Below are 18,820 nucleotides of genomic sequence, written 5' to 3'. Positions count from 1 at the left end.
CGTACATCTGGAAGAGCAGTGTACTTCTCTGTAAGCTGTGCTTTTGGTGTCTGAGCTGTGACATCAACAAAGCACTTTCCCTACAACGCTGGTTTTTGCTTGAAGAATGCCGTTAGTAGAGCAGTGTGTGTGGTTGGTGCAGAAAAACATCTTCTCACAGGGTAATTGTACCACGGGCTTCTGGTACCTCAGTTATGGTTGTTACAGCTGAAATCCAGGAACGTTCACCAGTGCTGCACGTGAAGCATCCTGCAGCTGGCCCGTGTTCCTTGCCCAGTCTGTTGTCTCCAGATACAGCCCAGCATCTCCAGGAGGAATCGGCAGCAGACAGGGAGGTGTGGCCAAGGGAGACGTGTCTGGGTGCCACATGACTGGCAAGGGTTAAAATTGTCCATGCTGCTTTTTTTTGGACGAGCGGAAGCTGTGTTCAGCTATGATAGTACAGTTGTGAAAGAACAGAATTTAGATTACCTTCTTTTTTCAGCAGAAGTAATCACAGGATGGGGACACAAATGTTTCAAAATGCAGACCTTGTCTAGGTGATTTTGTGATGATCGTGTCTTGGGCACTGCACAATATGGAGCCATTCTCTGTACCGCTGGTCAGAACAGGCTGAACAGTGATGAACTTCTTCGTGTTTTCTTACTCTGGGTTTGTTTTTTTTTTTTTTTTGAATGTTTATTTGGTTTTAATACCTATTTCTATCCCTTACTTTTCTCTAGGTTTGCTTGTTACAAGAACTATGAGCCATGAGATCCTGTGGAGGTTGTTCAGGGACCCAAGTGAGAAAAATAATTGCTAGGTTCTGGCTGTTGCTTGTATTTTAGAGAAACATAAGCATAAGAAAGGCACATTCAAATTCAAATCCTCTTCCATGAAACAGTGAGTTAGAGGAATGTGAGCTTTGCCATGTACTAACTGTGGTAAAGGTGTGCAACAGAAAACAAATGCTTAAGGGTAAGTAAATGATATGCACCCTGCAGAAATATCATTAGAAGTATCTATTGGAATGAGAAGCATTCACTCTGGAGATGTCACAACAAAAAACCCATACCCCAAAGCTAAGGAAAGCCCAGTTTAGGCTTTTAAAGCAGGGAAGAAAGGTAAATATTTGTCCAGAATACCAAAACAACTCTGGGTTGTCATTTGCTCACAGTGAGTGCAGTATCAGATTTTCATAGTAATTTTACATGCAGAAGTCTTTCAGAACTTTAGGAGATAGTTCAGTTTCTAACTTCTTACACAGGGTGATAGAATGAGATATTATCTTAAAAACACATCCCTCAAGTACAGGTAGAGTTGCTTCTTGTGTTTATATAAACCAGATATGTTGACTTTAGTATGTTGGCCAATGATATTAACTTTGATGTGCTTATCAGGAGCAGTAAAAATACCTCTGAATTATTTACTGATGTACCATTCAACTGGGGGTTCCATTCACTATGGATGGAGGCAGAGCTATCATTTGGGGACAGCTCATGCAGAGTTTTCCATGTGAAGGTAGCAGAATGGAACTAAAATGGGCATTATTTTCTAGTTTTTATAGTTAGTGGAATTTATAATAAGAACTGGATATGGTTGAGATTTTCCAGCATGTTTGGAAGTGAATATCCTGAAAACAGAACTACCTATCTCTGGAAAGCTGAAGGGTAGTTGGAGTTGGGTTTGAGGCCTGTAAATAGCTGTTCTCAATTTCTTTATTATTTTTTGAGGGTCTTTTAACCAAATATTAACGTGAACATTAGTTTTTCAAAACTCTCTAAGCTAAACTAAAATACGAAAAATTATGAAAATTAATGAACTTCATTCAAATTGTGGGAGGAAGATAGAAAGATATCATGGACATTTTGGATATCCCTCTGTCAAGGCAGAAGAGGCATGGGAAGTTTTTTAGGCATTCACTGTCTCTGGAAAAATATTTGTAGAATATTTTGTTATGTAGATGGATTTTGATGCTGAAAGTAAACTGTGAAATGGTTGACCCTGAAGAATTGTAACAGTGTGGCTGTGTTGTGTATTTAAAGTCAGTGGACAGGAAGCTCTACAAGGGTTGTTGGTTTATAAGCTGCAGCAAGAGTGCAGGCTGCAGTCTGAAAGCATTTGGGTTACTCCTTTGCTTGGGTGCCAAGCAGCAGATAAATTGTGGCATGAACATGACTTCTTATAAATGCATCTTTGTGCTTTATTCTGCCAGTTCTAGCTGCAGGTCTCTGCATGCAGTGCCTTGCCACTGCTTAATTCGTGCTCTGTTGATTCATTTGAGGCTCAGCATAATTGGCTCTGGTTGTGGAAAGCTGGTTTTAGACTCAGGGTTGCAGGGAGCCTCTGTTCCTTCTATCAGCTGAAGATATTCCACGTTTTCCTGTGCTGTACACCGAGTCTTCCTACACGTGGCGGGGTTGTTGATGGAGAAGCAAAGTGTCTGTGGCTCACAGAGCCAGGATCCTGCCCTCCCTGGAAAGCAGAGCTGCTGTTCAGCTGCAGGGCATGGCACCTTTGTGCCCCTGGGGCTGGCTCAGGGCACTCAGTGCCTGGGTTAGATTTTACTGCTGCCTCTTTCAGAGCAGCACCACTTGTGTCTGCTGCTGGCAGATTTGAGATTGGGTAAGTCCCATTATGTAAAGCTACCTGAGCCACTTACTCTTGCTTTTTCTCCAGAGTTTAAAATCTAAATACTTGAACCCAGAGCTTCTGTGATAGTCTTGCTGGTAACAGAGCATGGAAAAATGGAGCCTATTATGGTTATCATTTGCTAAAAATGTAGAAATCATACAATGTACGCACGGTGCTCACCTGCTTCTGAGCATTTTTGGTGTTAGTGTGTTCTTCCACATGGTTCTGTTGCCTCCTCTGTGTGCTGAAAGCACAGATGCATGGAAGAAAACTGTTAAGGAGAAAGCAGTGTTGGCCACATGCCAAATGATGGTAAATTTCAAATAGAAATAGCCCTTGTAAGCAGAGAATAAAATGTGGTAGTGGCAGACCAAATACTTTTCAAGCTAAAATAACTTTCTAAATGTGCTGGGTAGGTTTGAAATAAAAGTTCATCCTATAGTTAACTAACATTAAAATTCAATGTTTTCCTGTAATACTTGCTTTGCAATGGACTTTGTCCAAAGGTTCTCTTTAGCTGAGTCTTCAAAAGATGTGGCTTCCACTGAAATATCACTGCTACTTTCTTGTAGACATGAGAATTACCAGGTTTTAGATCAGTGTCACTTGCATGACCCAGGTATCTGTTTGGGTTGTGAATTTCGCCTCATTAAATACCTGAGGATACTCAGTGATTCTTTACTCAGTGATTGCTTCTCTGCCGTGTTCATAATGAGCACAGACTTGGTCTGATCCCTGAGCTGGGATGTTTGCTGTGCTTACCACTGAGGTTTTCTGGGGTTTTTTTAGTCATTGGTCAACTTGTTTCATGTTGATTTGCAGAAGAGGTGGTTTTTCTCCCTGCTGCCAGGAGACATGCCCTTGCTGGTTTGACTGGGAGAGGCACTTTGATAGAGCATCCAAATGCCTTTGTGTGTTCACTTTGTAGATGGTGTAGTACAAATGCCAGTTCATTTTCTACCATACTCTGTGAATTCAGATGTGCTTTTTCTCTCACCCACGCAGAATATAGCTAAGATTCAACAGCTTGCCTGTCATATTATACCAAGAAAAACTGGTAAAAGCGATTCTTGGAAATGCATGTGATTCTGCTAATAGTGATAGCTGATCTACTTTCAAATTGGGTTGCATTTTCTGCATTTAAGAAAGCAGGTTCATAGAACAGTAGAAAAATTTACGTTCTGGTTCGGAAGGAAAATGAGCAGGCATAATATGAAACTTTTAGAAATCTTTTTCTATTTTTTCTTACTTTTAATTCTGTACACTTTCCATGTGAACAGTTATCTCAGCTCTTGGTTGTTGTGGATGCTTTAGGAACATGTAGTTTAAGGGGTCAAAAGTCACCTTCAGCACTGAGGGCAAAGAGATCAGTGATGAAGATTTACCTGTTTCACTAATGATGAAGAGATCATTTAATCAGATTTACACTGTTCTGTGCAGACTTTTTCTTCTCCTTAGAAGGTTAAAACAGTTTCTACATCAATAGAAATAGAAAATAAAGCAAGAATACAGCAGGTTTTGCATTCTGCCAGTTTAGGCAATGACAGAAGAACTTCTGTGGAGTACAGGGGTGAGTGTGGAGCTGGGCAGACCTCACTGCAGGCAGAGGAAACCCTCCCCTCTGGGCTGACAGCTCTCTGTACTTCATGGACTAAAACAATTGCTAGTTCAAAATGCTACTACGTAGTACTATTCTGAACCTAAAGCAGCTCTTACATTTGTGATCTGTCAGGTGCTTTTGCTTGTATCTGAAGTTCCCAGAATTTTATGCTGCTTCTGTCAAGTACTTGATTCATCAAGTACTTGATGCTGAGAGCCATCCTACAAAAGACACTCTGTTTCTCAGATTCTTTATATTTATATGGAACAAGTGTTCTACACATAAAGAGGAATGTTCTCATAACCTTCTTCCCCTGTGCACAGTTCAATGAGAATTGCTTGTTTATACCATTCCTGATCCCACAGTAACAGGTTACAGTAACATAAACAGCGTGACCTTTTAATGCGATGGCAGGAAGTAAAATGTGAAATCTATTTTAAAAATGCATCTTTGACTAAGGAAGAGTATACTTCCTTTTTCTGACAGGAAAAATAACCCATGCTCGTTCAGAAGATCTCAGTTCCATTTTACTGTGTGTGGCCTATTTTTTCCAGTCTTCTGTACAGCCATTGCAGCTGCTGGAAGTAGGACTGAACCTCTGCCATCCTCATGTGGAATTGTATCTCCTTTGTTAACATTTACACAGCCATCAGTGACTAAAGATGGGGGCTACAGGAAAAACACAGCTCTGACACAAGCAAGAGGCTTTAGTAAGAGGAACTTCTTTTGGAAAGAAGGAAAGGGTGGGTCATTGGAGCAAGAACTGGAAAAATACTACATAGCTTCTTCAACAGCTAAAATACATATTGACACATTGGACAGAATTTCCCCATATTTCCGGAAGTGGAAGAGATATGGGGAATTCTACCCAGTGAAGGAGTGGGGGTGGACAGCTACCCAGCTCTGGAAAATGTTTTTGTTCTCTTCCTTAAAGTTTAATTAAATTGGAAATCAACAGTCACTTCTTAAACTTCTGCCAGTGGAGGATTTTCACAGTGAATCGCAGTTGCTACCTAGAACTTCGTGGTCTCTGGGGTCTGAACAAGAATCATGTTTCAGCCTGTACTTTTTTTCATTCCCGGTATTGAAACCTTCTCAGAACTGGCCTCAGGTGTTTCATGAGCAGAGCATGAAACTGCCCTGGTGCTGTTTCACAGACAGTGTGTGTTGGGAACCAAGAACCCCTTCCTCTGATCCCTGCCCATCCCCTGAGCTGGGGTGGCATCAGTAGGGCACTAAAGTGGCGGGGCTGGGGCTGGTGTGAGCACTGGGGCAGTGCTCTTTGGCACTGAGCAGCCTTACCTGCCTGGCTCATTAATGATTTCCCTTTGCCTTGTGCTCTCCAGCAGTCCCTGATAACTGACACCCCTCCTGAGAGATAAACCAGGGGAGCATGTGGCACCTGGCTCCTGTTGGGAGCAGCAGGGCACAGCAGCTGCTGACTGGGCAGTGCTGGTGGGGAGAGGGAAGCTCCGATCACCTGGAGGTGCTCAGCCCTTCTCTGGAGCAGGGCTCAGGAACGGGGCTGTTTTCAGGGGCCCTCAGCTTCTGCAGCTTCTTTGCCCTGTGTCCATCAGACTCACCTGGTGCTCAGCAGAGGCAAAAGATCGGAACAGGAGGTTGAAAATATGTGAAATCTTTAGAACTGCTGAGTTGCTGGATTTATTAGCCCACGTGAGAGCATTAGTAGAGAGGTCTAATCTTACCAGTCTTTTTAGAGCCTGTCAGGAAGCAGACGGAGCAGAAAGGTTTCATGGAAACTACTGACTTATGTCTTATCTGTCATTGATTTTGTGTTTTAATTGGTGTAAAGCTGACCATCAGGAGCCTCCACTGGGAGCCAAGCCCGTCAGACAAGGCTTTGCTTGGTCACCCACGCAGTCCAGTGTACAGGATACCCCTCTGTGACTGACTGGCTGACAGCAGGAAATTCCTTGTGTGCTGCTCTGCCTGCTGAGTTCTCTACCACATGGAATTCGGGGTGCTAAAACTGTTATGTGCTTATTATCTTGTAAGAATAGCTAAATAAGTTAATATTGCTACCCAGTTAGGAACAAGCAAATATTTATTGCTTTCATGTAATAACATCCACATCTTTTGGGTTTTCTTGTTCCAAAGTCTTTGCTAACAATGTGTTCTGCATATTAAACTCGCTCTCTACAGGCAGAATTGTCTTGAAATACTTACAGAAGAATATTATAATCTAAAAACGCTTTGCTCTCAGCAGTGTTGATACTAAAGGAGGCATTTGTGTGTGATTCTGATCGTTGATAACCTTTATTTGTGGATTAGTGCTCAGAAGCCTTTGGTGTAGCTGTCTTTTGGAAGTGGGGAGTGGAAAGGGTTGTGATAGATGTGAAGGGTTTATTTAAAGATATTTACTGCATTTTTCAGTATTATTTTTTTCTGTAAGTGTTCCAGATCTGTTCTACAGTTGCAAATGAGGATTTGAGGTAGACATCAAGTGATAAAGCATGTTTAGTCACAACTGATAACTGGCTTTGGCTGGCAGGAAGTGGAACACGATGAGCAAGAGTCTGGTGGAGCCTGGGGTGTGGTGGGTTCAGTGCAGCACTGTCTGAGCTGGCAAGGAGTGCTGGAAGTAATGGGAGTCATGTGTTTCCAGAGAGGACACTGCCACTACAAGAGGTAGAAGTTGTGAGGGTTGCTTGGCTGTGCTAAATCAGCTGGTTTAGTTCTCAGAATTAATTATGTTTGACTAGCAGGATGAGTAGATGTATGAAGTGGCAAAACTGTTTATCTCATCTGATGCACACAACTGACTCTCACAGCAGTCTGTTTCATTAGCATAGGGAGCATTCACCAGTCCTTTGAAGGCCTGGCTTGTCAAGTTTTGCAGTCTTTTTCATGTGCTGGAGTGCAGAGTGTGAATCTGTCCTGCATTAGGATGTCTGAGAGCATTTCTCTTGATTATGTGATGTCCCCGTTTAACACTGACATTTGTTTTTATTAACTCTCAGTTGCTTTCAGATGAGAAGATGTCCTGTACAGCTGGGCATGAAAGCTCTCTGTCCCTGTAGTGACAGTTAAAACATCCTCTAATAACACAGGATTGGTTCTGTCTGTGTCTTGAAGCATTGCTTTGCAGCTTGGAGAAATAAAAACACTGAATACATTTTAGCTTGTAAGGTCTGGCTGGTTTGGGGTGGTGTTTGACCCCAAACTGTGTTTGGGCCATGGACTGGGAGCTGAGCAGCTCAGAATGCTGTAAGGTTTAATATTAACCTAGCTTACTTAGATTGCTTTCCTAAACACAAATTAGACAGTCATGTGGAAAAACAGGAGTATCCTAATTCTGCTTTATCTAACATCTGTTTTCAGCAGTACTGTTTGTTCTCAGCAGGTTTTTGTGTGCATTGCAGTAGCTTGGCAACCTGTAGGTTGCACCATTCAGTGAATTCAGTATGGTTTTAATCATCACTACGATTTTCCTTTCCAAATTTGAATATTCTAAGTACAGTGGAGTGGGCATCTGTAATTAAAACTGCAACCCCATGTTAAACAGATCCCAGCTGAAAGAAGCTGTTCATGCAAATTTGTAATCCAGCAAGTTCCTTCAATTGCTGTCTGAAAGTCTTTCTTAAGAAAAGATACTTAAAACTTCTTTCTGGAAATGGTAGTTCAGCAGTTAGAGCTACTTTAGGTTCCCAAAGAGGGATTTGGGCCGTGTGCTGAGAACCAAAGCTGCTGGAAGCAGGGCTGCTTGCTGGTTCTGCTGTAGGAGCAGAGCTCGAGTTTGACCTTTCCCTGCATGCAGAGGCATGAACCTGCATTGTGCAATCCTGGTAATTGTACATTCTCTTTAAACTCTTGGAATCTTGTTAGGTTGGAAATGATAAAAAGCTTTTAGTAACAGTGTAATGAGCATGCTTTGGCAGAATGAATCCGTAGTTCCGTTGCCTGTCTACTTACTAATGGCCACCATGGTGAAACATTCTTGTGCCATAGATTAGAACTTGCTGGAGTTTGGTCTTATACCCTTAATTGTAGGGAACAGATAGAATGCAGACCCACTTACATTATGGGGCTGGTGCCTGTGTAACATATGCTTCATCATTTTGAATGCATGGGGTTCCTTGATATTAAATAAATTCAGTTTTCCCCTTTAGACATCTGACTTAAAGTCTGCATCTCAGGAAAACCAGTAAAGCAATGCATGGTACAAACAGCTTCAAGGAAATGAAGTTTGCCACTGAATAAGATGTAGATAATGATATTTTTTCAATAGGTAAAGCAGAGTTCACCATTTCCTATATAACAATTCCTCCACTCCCCTTCTGGTGTGTTTTAGTACTTCCGCTACATACGACCTTATATCTTGGAGAATTTTTATGGAATTTGTAGAAAGTTGGAAATACGGCTGTTGCTTGTCCCACAGCATTCTAAATAGAAAAATAACACTGACATGGTCTGAACATGTGCCCCACTGTAGTAATGGTGTGGCTCTTTCATTAACCTCTGCATATACATTAGAAAGTCCAGTTTAGCTTTTAGATTCACATTGCAGTACCCAGTGTGAATGCAATTATTTATGCAGAGGAACACCCCTTAGCCATGAGGGAACAGAAATGTGCTTCATATTCTGACTTTGCCTTGTGTTTCAAAATAATGAACAGTTTACTTGTGTTAGAACCAAGACCTTTCTTTCTCATCTGAAGCAGCTGGGAACTGGACCTTGTCTTTACCTTTCAAGGCAGGCTCTTCTGAATGCTCCAGGTGGAGGGGAGTTGGCCTTTACCTTATCAAATGAGAATATTTGCCTTTATAAATGAAACACTTCAGAAAGAGTAGTGGGAAGTTTCTGAAGTCTGGATATTCTGTTGCATCTGGTGTGGTAACAGCACTGTGCTGTTAAGGCTAATGTAGTAGGTTTTGGAGAGGGAAAAAATCTTTGGGGCTCTTACACTGCGCAAACTAATTAGAGGTTACAGTGAACCCAGCTGTTTCTGGCCAAGCTGACTAAGCTAGGAATTCAAATTACTATTTTTAGCCATCTTGCAAGGTCTCTAGTTTTCAATGATACCCATGTTATTACTTCTAAAAATTATATTGTTGTGTGTTCATCACCCTGACAATAAGCATTTTTAGTGCAACCAGTCCATTGCTTTTTAAATCAAAGTGTTTGCAGTTCTGTGAGATATTGTGAAGACAGCTTCAAAATCACATTCTGAACTAGTTTCTTTTTTCTGATAAGCTTTGTTTGAAACTTTCTGCAAAGATTACTGGATGAGAAAAAGCATTCCTCAAAATCTGAGTGTACTGAGTAGACCTACTTCATGCATAAATTTGTTCCTTTAAAAAAAATCAGTCTAATTTTAACATAGCATATGGCGAGCTGGTGTCTAAAACTGCTTCAACTGGCTGTACTTTCTAAATGCATATATAGCTCATTTAACTCCAGATAAGTATTAAAGAAAAACCATTGTAATTCTTATTGTCTTCTGTGAACACCAATAGCTTGCTTACTCTATCCTATAAATTACAATAGATAAAATCTGAGTTTAGTTTTAGTCAGTGTTAGGGGTAGAAAATGAGGCTTGCAAATTTACTCTGTTTTCACAAAATCCTGTTTCCATGATGGTAAGAGACTTTCAAACCAACTCAAACCAAGAAAATAAAAATGAGGCAAACTCCAGAAGTTCTGATTCCTAGGTAAGAATCCTTTTTTTTCTGGCTTTGTGTCATCATGGAAAATACAGAAATACGCCACTGAGAGTAAATCTAGAAGTGTTCCTGTATTTCCAAGGAGTTTCTCACCAGGATTACAAGAGGAATGCAGGATTCCCTGAATGGTGCTCCCTTCCAGGGCCTGTTCTTTTTTCCACGGTGCTCATGATGGGGTAGGGGAGCTCATCTAAAGCTTTCTTCCCTTGCCTCCAGGAACCAGGGAAGAAAAAGAGCCTACAAAGAGCCTAAACAAACAGCCCAGAGAAATGGCCTCCGTGCTGAAAGGAGAGCCCCAGAGTTGTCCCAGCACAGCCAAGGGCTGGGTTCCTGAAATGCTAGTGAGACACTAAGTTAGAAACTGAGGAGTTGGGGCCTCCCAGCTGGGAATGAACCCACTTGGAGAGCACAAGCAGCATCCCTTGGAGCAACCAAGAGGAGTTGCCTGTCCTTGCTGGGGGCTGCCTTGGGGCACCACTCCTCAGGGAGGACACAAGGGCTCTTTGGGAGAGACAGTGGAGATCAAAATCCCTGCTCCAGAATAAGGTCTCATTCTCATTGAAACCCTGTCATGTTTTAGCAGTCCAAGAAGGCAGAGATGTTTATTTTGGAATGTAATGACAACAACAAACTTGACATTAGGGTATTCAAAGGACAATAGCAGTGATGTGAAAAAATGTGTGGTATTTTGCTTTGTAAACTCTAGAAGTATGTTTTTGTAGCTCTAAGTCTCTGATGAGCAAAGGATTATGTGTGTGCACGCTCTCACAACCAGCCCATGTTTTCCCTTTGCAGCAAATGCTGATGGTGTGTTAACAGCATAACAAAAAGGAATTGATGATAAGTCTTGGAGTGTAACAAAGTCTCCTGCTTCCCCTATTACTCACTGCGTTGCCTGTGGTTTTGGGAGGTGTTGTAAGGTGCCAAGTCAAGTTGTTGAATTTGTATAGAGCTTGATAAGTAAATATGGGAAGTGTGGAGCTCTTTGACAACTCAGATTTTTTTATTTTGAGGCATGTGTGGTTCTGTAAGGCCTCTCTGACACTGGTGAAGGTTTTGCTCTGACTTTGTCTCTATGTAGACATCTCTTATTCCACCTAGTTTGTAATACTTATTTTGAGCACCCACCAGAATTTCTGAGCCTAGATGATTTCCTGTTTTCAAGCAGTAATGTAAACTTCTTTGGCCTTCATTACTGGTAACCCCTTTAGTGTAGTCAGTGGCACCTTACAGGAGAGGTGTCTGTTTTCTTCTGTTGGAGCCCCCTCACCCCTCTGCAACAGAAGCAGTGCTGCACAACGGGCTGAGAAGTGTCAGAAGCATTGTCCTGTTTGCTAAATCCAGGGCTAGAGATCCTTGTGATCTTATTCAGGGAATTGTCCTGGTGCTAAATGTATGGGTATAAAACCAAACTGAAAAAAACCCCAGCATCACCACTAGGAGACCATTTAAAAACCTTCTCTTTTTCTGACTTGTTAGGAATTGCCTTGAGAATTAGAATTATAGAATGTTCCAAAGCTTGACAAATAACTTTCTCTGCTGGATAAGCAAAAATGATGGATTTAGGAGAGATGATGACTTTGCAGTAGCTGAAAGGAAGTTTTAGGCACACCACAGGTGCTGCTCAGGTCTTGTGTATTTGTAGGTGCTGTACCTGTCCCTGAGGGAGTCACATTCTTACTCCTGACTAAACTCCCTGGTGCTTCATGGCTGCTCCCTAATTAGTTTCAATTAGGGACGAAAGGGAAAGCTGATGAGTTGGTGAGGTTGTGTTCCCAGGAAGGTGTGGCTGGTGTTTGGCAGTGCTTTAGAAACACTTGTCCTTCTCCTTCAGCTCCTGTCCCAGCAGAGGCCTCGGGTTGAGCGGTGGGCTCTGCGTGGCAGCCCGGGCAGGGAGCAGGATCGTGTGTCGTGGCAGCTGCAGTGTCTGGGGAATCACCCTGTGCTGGGGCCTCGGGGCTGTGCTCTGCCCCCATGGCTCATTTCATAACTCGGCAGGAAGGTGGCTGGGAGCTTGTGTGGGCTGTGTTGTGGGAATGGCCCCGGTGCTGGGGCTGCCTCTGGAGCACAGCCCCGCTGGAGTGCCGCCCTCAGCCCGAGTTGGGTTTTCTCTGTACCTTCTGGTCATGCTGTGCTAGGCAAGCAGCTCTCTCACATATGGTACCTTATGTTGAAAATTATCTCAGCAAGGTTACGATCACTTGGGAATGGCAAACTGCCCTTTTTTCTTTGATAGTTCTGGTATTTTAGCAAATTCTGCATGTCACAGATGAGCAGATGTCACTACTGGACTTGTCTCATTATCTGTTATTGTGACCAGTATTTTTAAGATACCAGTTGGTAACCTAGACATGTTAAACTCATGTAATCTCCAAAAGGACTAAAAATAATGCCGTGGTAGTTCTGTGTCTATGTGAGTTTAAACTGCTGATGAGACAACTACACAATTGTTGGCATTTCTTTTTTGAAAAATAAATCGAACATTTGCAATCTTATTTTGTTTCTTTAAAATATTTGTCCTTGGTGAAATGACTGCGGTGTTTGTCTGTTAAGCAGCTAAAGTGCTGTGCTGTTTGTTTGGCTTTTAGTCAACACACTTTCCAGGAAAAGGTGAAAGGACACAAACACCACAGACGAGTTTCGGTTGTAGCTCAGTGCTTGTGAAGTGCACGTCTTAATCTAAAGTGAAGGCTCTTTTTAAAAACCTTCATTGAGACTTAGCAGGAAGAGTGGAACTCAGATACCTAGGGCTGGTTGCTTTCAAACTCACTTGTGATATTACTCATGGAGTGCACAGAGCTTGCTCTGTGTGTGTGCTCCTGCTCCTTGCAGCGGGGCTGGCGCAGGTAATTAGATGAGTGTGTTAATGATCTTCCCAACTGATTTAGGGGCCTTCAACTGTGACAGTAGATCCAGCACTAAGCAAAGTGCTGGAATCTCTTGAGGCAGAAGGTGATTATGTCCTCCTCTGCTGGGACAATACCTGGTTCTGCAGTGGCCTTTCAGATTCCTCCTCAGCTGCAGGTACCACCAGATATTCTGCAAATTTATATTCTTTCAGTGAGCAGTGTGCCAGCATGCCCAACCTAATAGAAGAGCAGGATGTGTTCAGAGCCAGGAGTCTTGGAGCAGATACATACACTGGGATCAAAAATGGGAGAAAAGGGAAAAGAATCTGTAAAGATCTGTTCAGCTTTTAAATGGTAAGACCTTGAATGTGTTACCTGGTGAGGAAGCAAGACTTACATTTAATTATCTTATTTACTTATTAATTAGTTCATTTATCTTAAGATGACATGGTGGTAATGGATTACACAAGATTTGGGGAATGGTGATAATGGATTATGCAAGATTTGGGGGAGATAGTACAGTCTTGTTTTCTTAACATTAACTGAGGTTATCAGCACAGTATCTCTGAAGAGAGTAGAGGGCTCTGAGTGAGTATGGGTAAAAATTCTGTGGTAAATCATTCCATGGTTCCTATTTCATGAAGCCAGAGATCCCCTTGAGAAACTGTAAGCCATCTGCAGTGGGGGCATTTCTTATCCTTTTGTTTCCAATTTGAAACATGCCATTTGCAGCTTGTCTAAATTCTAGGAAATACCTTGGTTATGCAGCACATGGAAAGGTGTGAGAAGTGTTTCTTATCCCTCCCTTAGGTCTAGCATTTGCAGGGTTCGTGTCTTTTTTTTTTCTCCTCCAAAGCCTCCAAAGCCTTGGGTTTTGTTTGTGTTTTTTGGTGGTAGCTCTGTAAAAGCCATAATGCTCTTAGATGGCTTGTGAGATGTCAGAATGAAAATATTGGGTATCTAGGAAAGCAGGACTGTTTATAACCACAGTTGTCAGTCTGTGAAGCCTGGAATGCCCTATGGGCCAGCAATGATACATTTTTAAACTCACACAAAACCACACTGCAAACAAATTAAGGTCTGGATTTGCTAGGCAGACTGAATTCCTTTAGGAGTTATGTGGATATCTGGTCTGTGGGATACACCAGTCTATTTGAGATGAGCTTAAACCAGAACTCTTTATGTAGAGACCCCTAATGTTTGGGCAAATCAAGATGTGGGTCTCATTGCAGTGGTTACTTTTCTTACAGAAGAAGAGCAACTGAGTTAGAACCTCTTGACACTTTAATGAGAGTGTGGTTTATTTCCTGGCACTGACTTTGTTTGATGATACAGATAGCAAAGCTTTGCTTTTGCACAGCAGCTGTCAAGAAAAAGCCATTTCGCATTCTCAAATGTCTCTATCCTTCCAATAATGTCCAAGATGCACTTCTGGAGCAGATTGAGTATCTGAGAGGAAAAATAGAGATGGATGTGAAGAAGAAGAGGGGAACTTGAGTTGTTTTCTTACGCTGACACTCCGTTCAGTTGTTTCCTGTTTTGGCAGTGAGTACATGGCTACAAAACAGCAGAAGTAGAATGTTCCTGCCAGCAGCTCTGAACTTCTTCTGTTATGGGTCATAAATTTCAAGGACAAACTATATTTTGAACTTACTGAAATTTGAGAAGTCTCATGTAATTCTTTAACCTGATACTAGAGTTTAGCTCTTTGATTTCCCTGTGTTGCAACACTCATAAGAACCAGAACTGAAAAATCAGTTTTTACCCATTGCAGGTGACACTGAGGCAATCTGAGAATCTGAGCAGCTGGGCTGTGCAGTGTTACTGTGGTTTACTGGCAGCAGTGCCTTCCTTCTGGGAACATGCAAGATAAACGCACTGGTCGGGTTTGGAAGTGGCGCAAGTCTGTGGCTTTCTCCCTTCTGGAAGTGCTGCCAGGCCCTGCGAGCCGCTCAGGTGCCGGTGTTACAGTGAGCATTCACAGTGTGCAGTTATCTCCCTGATGAAGTGGCTGCAGTGGGGCACTGCAGGGTTTGCTGTCAGGAGCCTCCCCAGTGAGGCGTGTTGGAACTGGTCGGTGCTGAGGGACTGTCTGGAATACCTGCTAGCTGTGATAAATACGGCCCTGGGAAAAATGAGCCCACTTTGCCACGTGTTGATATGATTTAATGTGGCAGCCATGGCCAGTTTACATTCTCCTGGGGGTTATTTCCGTGCTCCCAGCAGCTGACTGGTGCCACAAACCCTGTGGCGGCCACGGCCGGCTCGCGGTGCCCGGGCAGTGCTGAACTGGCAGGGGGCTTTCTAGGAAACCGTGGTGCAACTGTGGGATTCCTTATTTATTTATTTATTCTAACCTCCTGTAAGAGTGGTGTTGAACTTTAAACAAGCCTGTCCTTTCCTCTCTGCGCTGCTCAACCTCAGCAAGAAGCTTCACATGGCAGACAACTGGTTTCTTTTTTTTTTGGAGGGAGATTAGTAAGCAAATCAACACTACCCTATCTTAGTTGAAAGCAAAATTAGGAGGCCAGATAAAATGGTTTTAAAGGGTATTAAAATCCACATTTATTTCACTTAGCTGGCTAAAATTCTGCAGCTGCTTGTTAAGATTTATGTTGTGTGGTGCAGCTGCCTGTTCATTTATCTGATCTTTAGATGACCTTCCTCTTACCTACAAGGTACATCCTCATTTCTTGTTCTTGCCCAAACACCCTGATGTAAAGCTTAATGTAGGATAAGAAATCAAATCTGCCTTGTCAACGTGGGCTACCTGAGCAGTTGTGTGCTTTATATCTTCATGAAACTCTTCTGTTGGGGAGTGAGTTCAGGGCCTCAGACTGCTCTCTCCCATGCTGAATCTGAAGACCTTTTCCCATTTGTGTAAAGTAGGTGTTTGTTGTGGATCTCTTGGTACTTGCTGGTTTTCTTGTGCTCTTCTCTACAGGTCTTTGCAACCTCGTTGGATTGTAGGGGTATTTCCATTCTGTAACCAGCCTGAGTGACATCTTGGGGAAAAAGCACCTTCCACTTGACTTTATTGTAACTTCTACTCTTCCACCTTTTCCAGCAGTATCATGTGTCATCATTTTCTTCAGTGGCAGCTTTAAGAGGAAACCTGTTTTTTAGCTAAGATTACTTTTTTATGTAAGTCTTTATATATAATTTTTGTGAAGTGCTGTCCTTAGTGTGAGTGCCTCAGTAGATGGATTAGGAGCAATTCTGTAGCCCCTGATAAGATCTTGGCATTTGCTGCTTCCCGTAGGAGCAGAACTGCTAAAATGACAGTAAATTGTTATCTCTGAGTCTGATCTGCTCCAGGCTTTATGGTGCAATTAAACAGTGTGATCAAATTGAGCCCTGCTGCAAGGCTTCCTGGGAGTGAGTCTGGTGAAGCTGAAGACGTTGGGACTGCACCTTTAGTGTCTGTTCTAAACACTGATACACAAATCTGCACAGTGTGCTTGAATGGCTGATGGCATGGCCACCTCTTCCTGTGGACTTACAGAATATTTACTTGGAGATTTTGAGGTGCATCTTCTCTTTCTGAATCTCCTGCTGGCATCTGAACAGGATGGGGAAAGTGAAGCCCGATGTGCTGCTGTGCTCAGAGCTCAGGAAGTTCCCTTTTGAAGAGCAGGGCTTCAGCAGACTTCCTCTTTCCACCCCAAAGTATTGGGGAAACAGGGCTTAAAACCAGGAGATGAGTGCCATGAAGTGACTCATGCTCCAAACCCAAAGCATTTGACTTTGGAAAACTGACTTCAGTTCTAGCCCTTCCTCTTTAAAGTTTTATATTGCACGACCTTTTAAATGAAATGTCAAGCTTCCTTTTCGACAGGCAGGATCTCTGCAGTGTGACTGGGTGTGATTCAAGAAGGTGTTTTGTAACTTCATGAATCCCTGCCTTCACCCGCTACCTCCAGTTTTCGTGACATCTGTGGCTTCAAGTTCCTCAGAGCACGATAATTCCCTGCTGTGAGTGAGTCTGATTCCTCCAGCGTGGGGACCTTGTGGTAGTGTTCTGAGCATGTTCTGAGCCTACCCTACCAGCAGCTGAGTGGTGTCAGTAATGATGTGGCTCCAGCAGTGACCAGGAGCAGCAGTGTTTGACAAGGCCCCTGACGTGGCCGCACAGCTCCTGTGGGCACTGGGTTGTTTCTCTCCAGCCATGTTCTCTGTTGAAGGCAATTGCATTTCCACTACAGTCAGCTTCATATCCTGGAAGTGACCTTGGGTGAGAAATTTTCTTTGGTCACTTTAGATGTTCTAGCAACTTCTATATCCAAAAAAAACCCCAACCAAAGTTCCAAACCACTTTCCCCCCATTGCTGAGGACAGTGTGCCCTGTCTGATGTGCAGGCATGCCTGCTCTCCAGGATTTTCTATTTTCCCATGTTCCTCATGCTCAGCAGTGGAGTGCTGGGTGCTGGCTGGCTTTCCACACCAGGCAGCAGCTTGCCTGTTGCCATGCTTCCATCCCTCTTTTGTTACCATCCCACCCCCAGCCCGTGGTTTTTCCTGTTTCTTGAAACATGCTCCAGAAATACGCTGCTGGTTTTAAATAGTCTGCTGAAGGCACACGAGTGACTTGTTTCTTTCCATTTTCTCTGTGCCTGTGGGAGTTCAGCATCTCTAGAACTCCATTATTCTCCAAGTACCTTCAGGCACTGTGGCATCTTGAAAAAGATCTGATATTTGCTGGTGAGGTAATAGCCAGCTCTCTATTCCCTGCACAATAAATTGCCACTTTCAGTTCCTGAAATACTTGATGTTGGTATTGGAATCTGTGGAACTCCTGGGGACTGCCAGTAGTTTGTGTGCACATACATGTGGATGCTTCAGTGTAAAATCTTCCTATTAGAGTTCCTTTGTATAATTCCATTTTGTAAAGAAGCATTTGATCTATTTAGTTTTAAAAGAGGGGACAGTTTTTTTCAAATCTGTTAATGCTGTGAAATGAAACTGTGTATTAGTGCTGCTGCTAAAATAGCCCAGTATTTACAGGAAAATTCCTTAGGGATCTTGGTTTGGTTTTCATTTTGATGCTTTTATAATATGAATCCTGAGTGGAGGGGGAGTTGTGTTGGTTTTGGGTGTTAGGGATTTTCAACACACATTTGGGAAATGTGGTTAGTGATCTAGAAAACCATTTTTCCTAGTTCTCTGGTTTTTTTTCTCTTGTTAATCCTGTACAGTCACTATGGAAGAATAAATCCCTGTAAAGTACAAAGTCACTAACCTAGTGTCAGAGACAAATTTCTGAAAACACCCATTTTAGCTGCCTCATGTTTGAGATATTAGACTGTGGCAGTCCAGATCACATTCTCCAGACTGCATTCTTCATAAGCAGAAATACTGGCAGCCATGTGTTCAGTTATAAAAAGCTGGCAGCTGATGTCAGCCCTTATTTCAGGTTTGGAATACTGTGCTAATTTTGGGCAGGTTTATGTAAATCAGAACTCTTCTCCTGACAAGTAGCATTCAGGATAAATTGGTACATACCTGAATAATGCAGCACAAGAGATAAACAGGTAATGTGCTGCAGTAGATGGCCCACTTGAAAAAGTCTCGATTCTTTATATGCAGAATTGTGCTTACACAGTATTTATTTACAATGTTTCAGCGAATTGGGACTAATGTCCAAGGACAGCAGAATTCTTTTTATTTTAACTTCTGAGATGGTCTCAGATAGCTGAGCTATTATATGCACCTGAACAAACCTATCTGAGAGAGCCCTGGTGATCTGTTTGAGGTGCTGCATGTGTTTTAGCTGAGCACAGCTGACTTCTACCCCTGCAGCTCTGTGACGTGGTGCTGATAACTCAGGATAATGATGAAAGTGGTCTTAGACAAATCACTCTGTGTGTGTGTGGTGCCAAGGGGGGTAGACAAGTTCTTTTCTATCACAATGAATGTTTTCGCTGCTGCTGAGTCAGAAGCAGGGTTGATATTTTCACTGATGCTGCAAACAAGGGCTTAAAGCAGTTTATGTGGAAGTGCTTTGGGGCAGAGACCCTGCTCCTTCAGGAGCTGAAAGGCATCATGTCTGGTCAATGTTGTGCTGCTTTATTAT

Source organism: Geospiza fortis, unplaced genomic scaffold (assembly GCF_000277835.1).
Source record: "Geospiza fortis unplaced genomic scaffold, GeoFor_1.0 scaffold361, whole genome shotgun sequence".
NCBI classification, from domain to species: Eukaryota; Metazoa; Chordata; class Aves; order Passeriformes; family Thraupidae; genus Geospiza; species Geospiza fortis.
The sequence above is the reverse complement of the archived record's forward strand: the minus strand, read 5'-3'. Positions refer to the sequence as shown.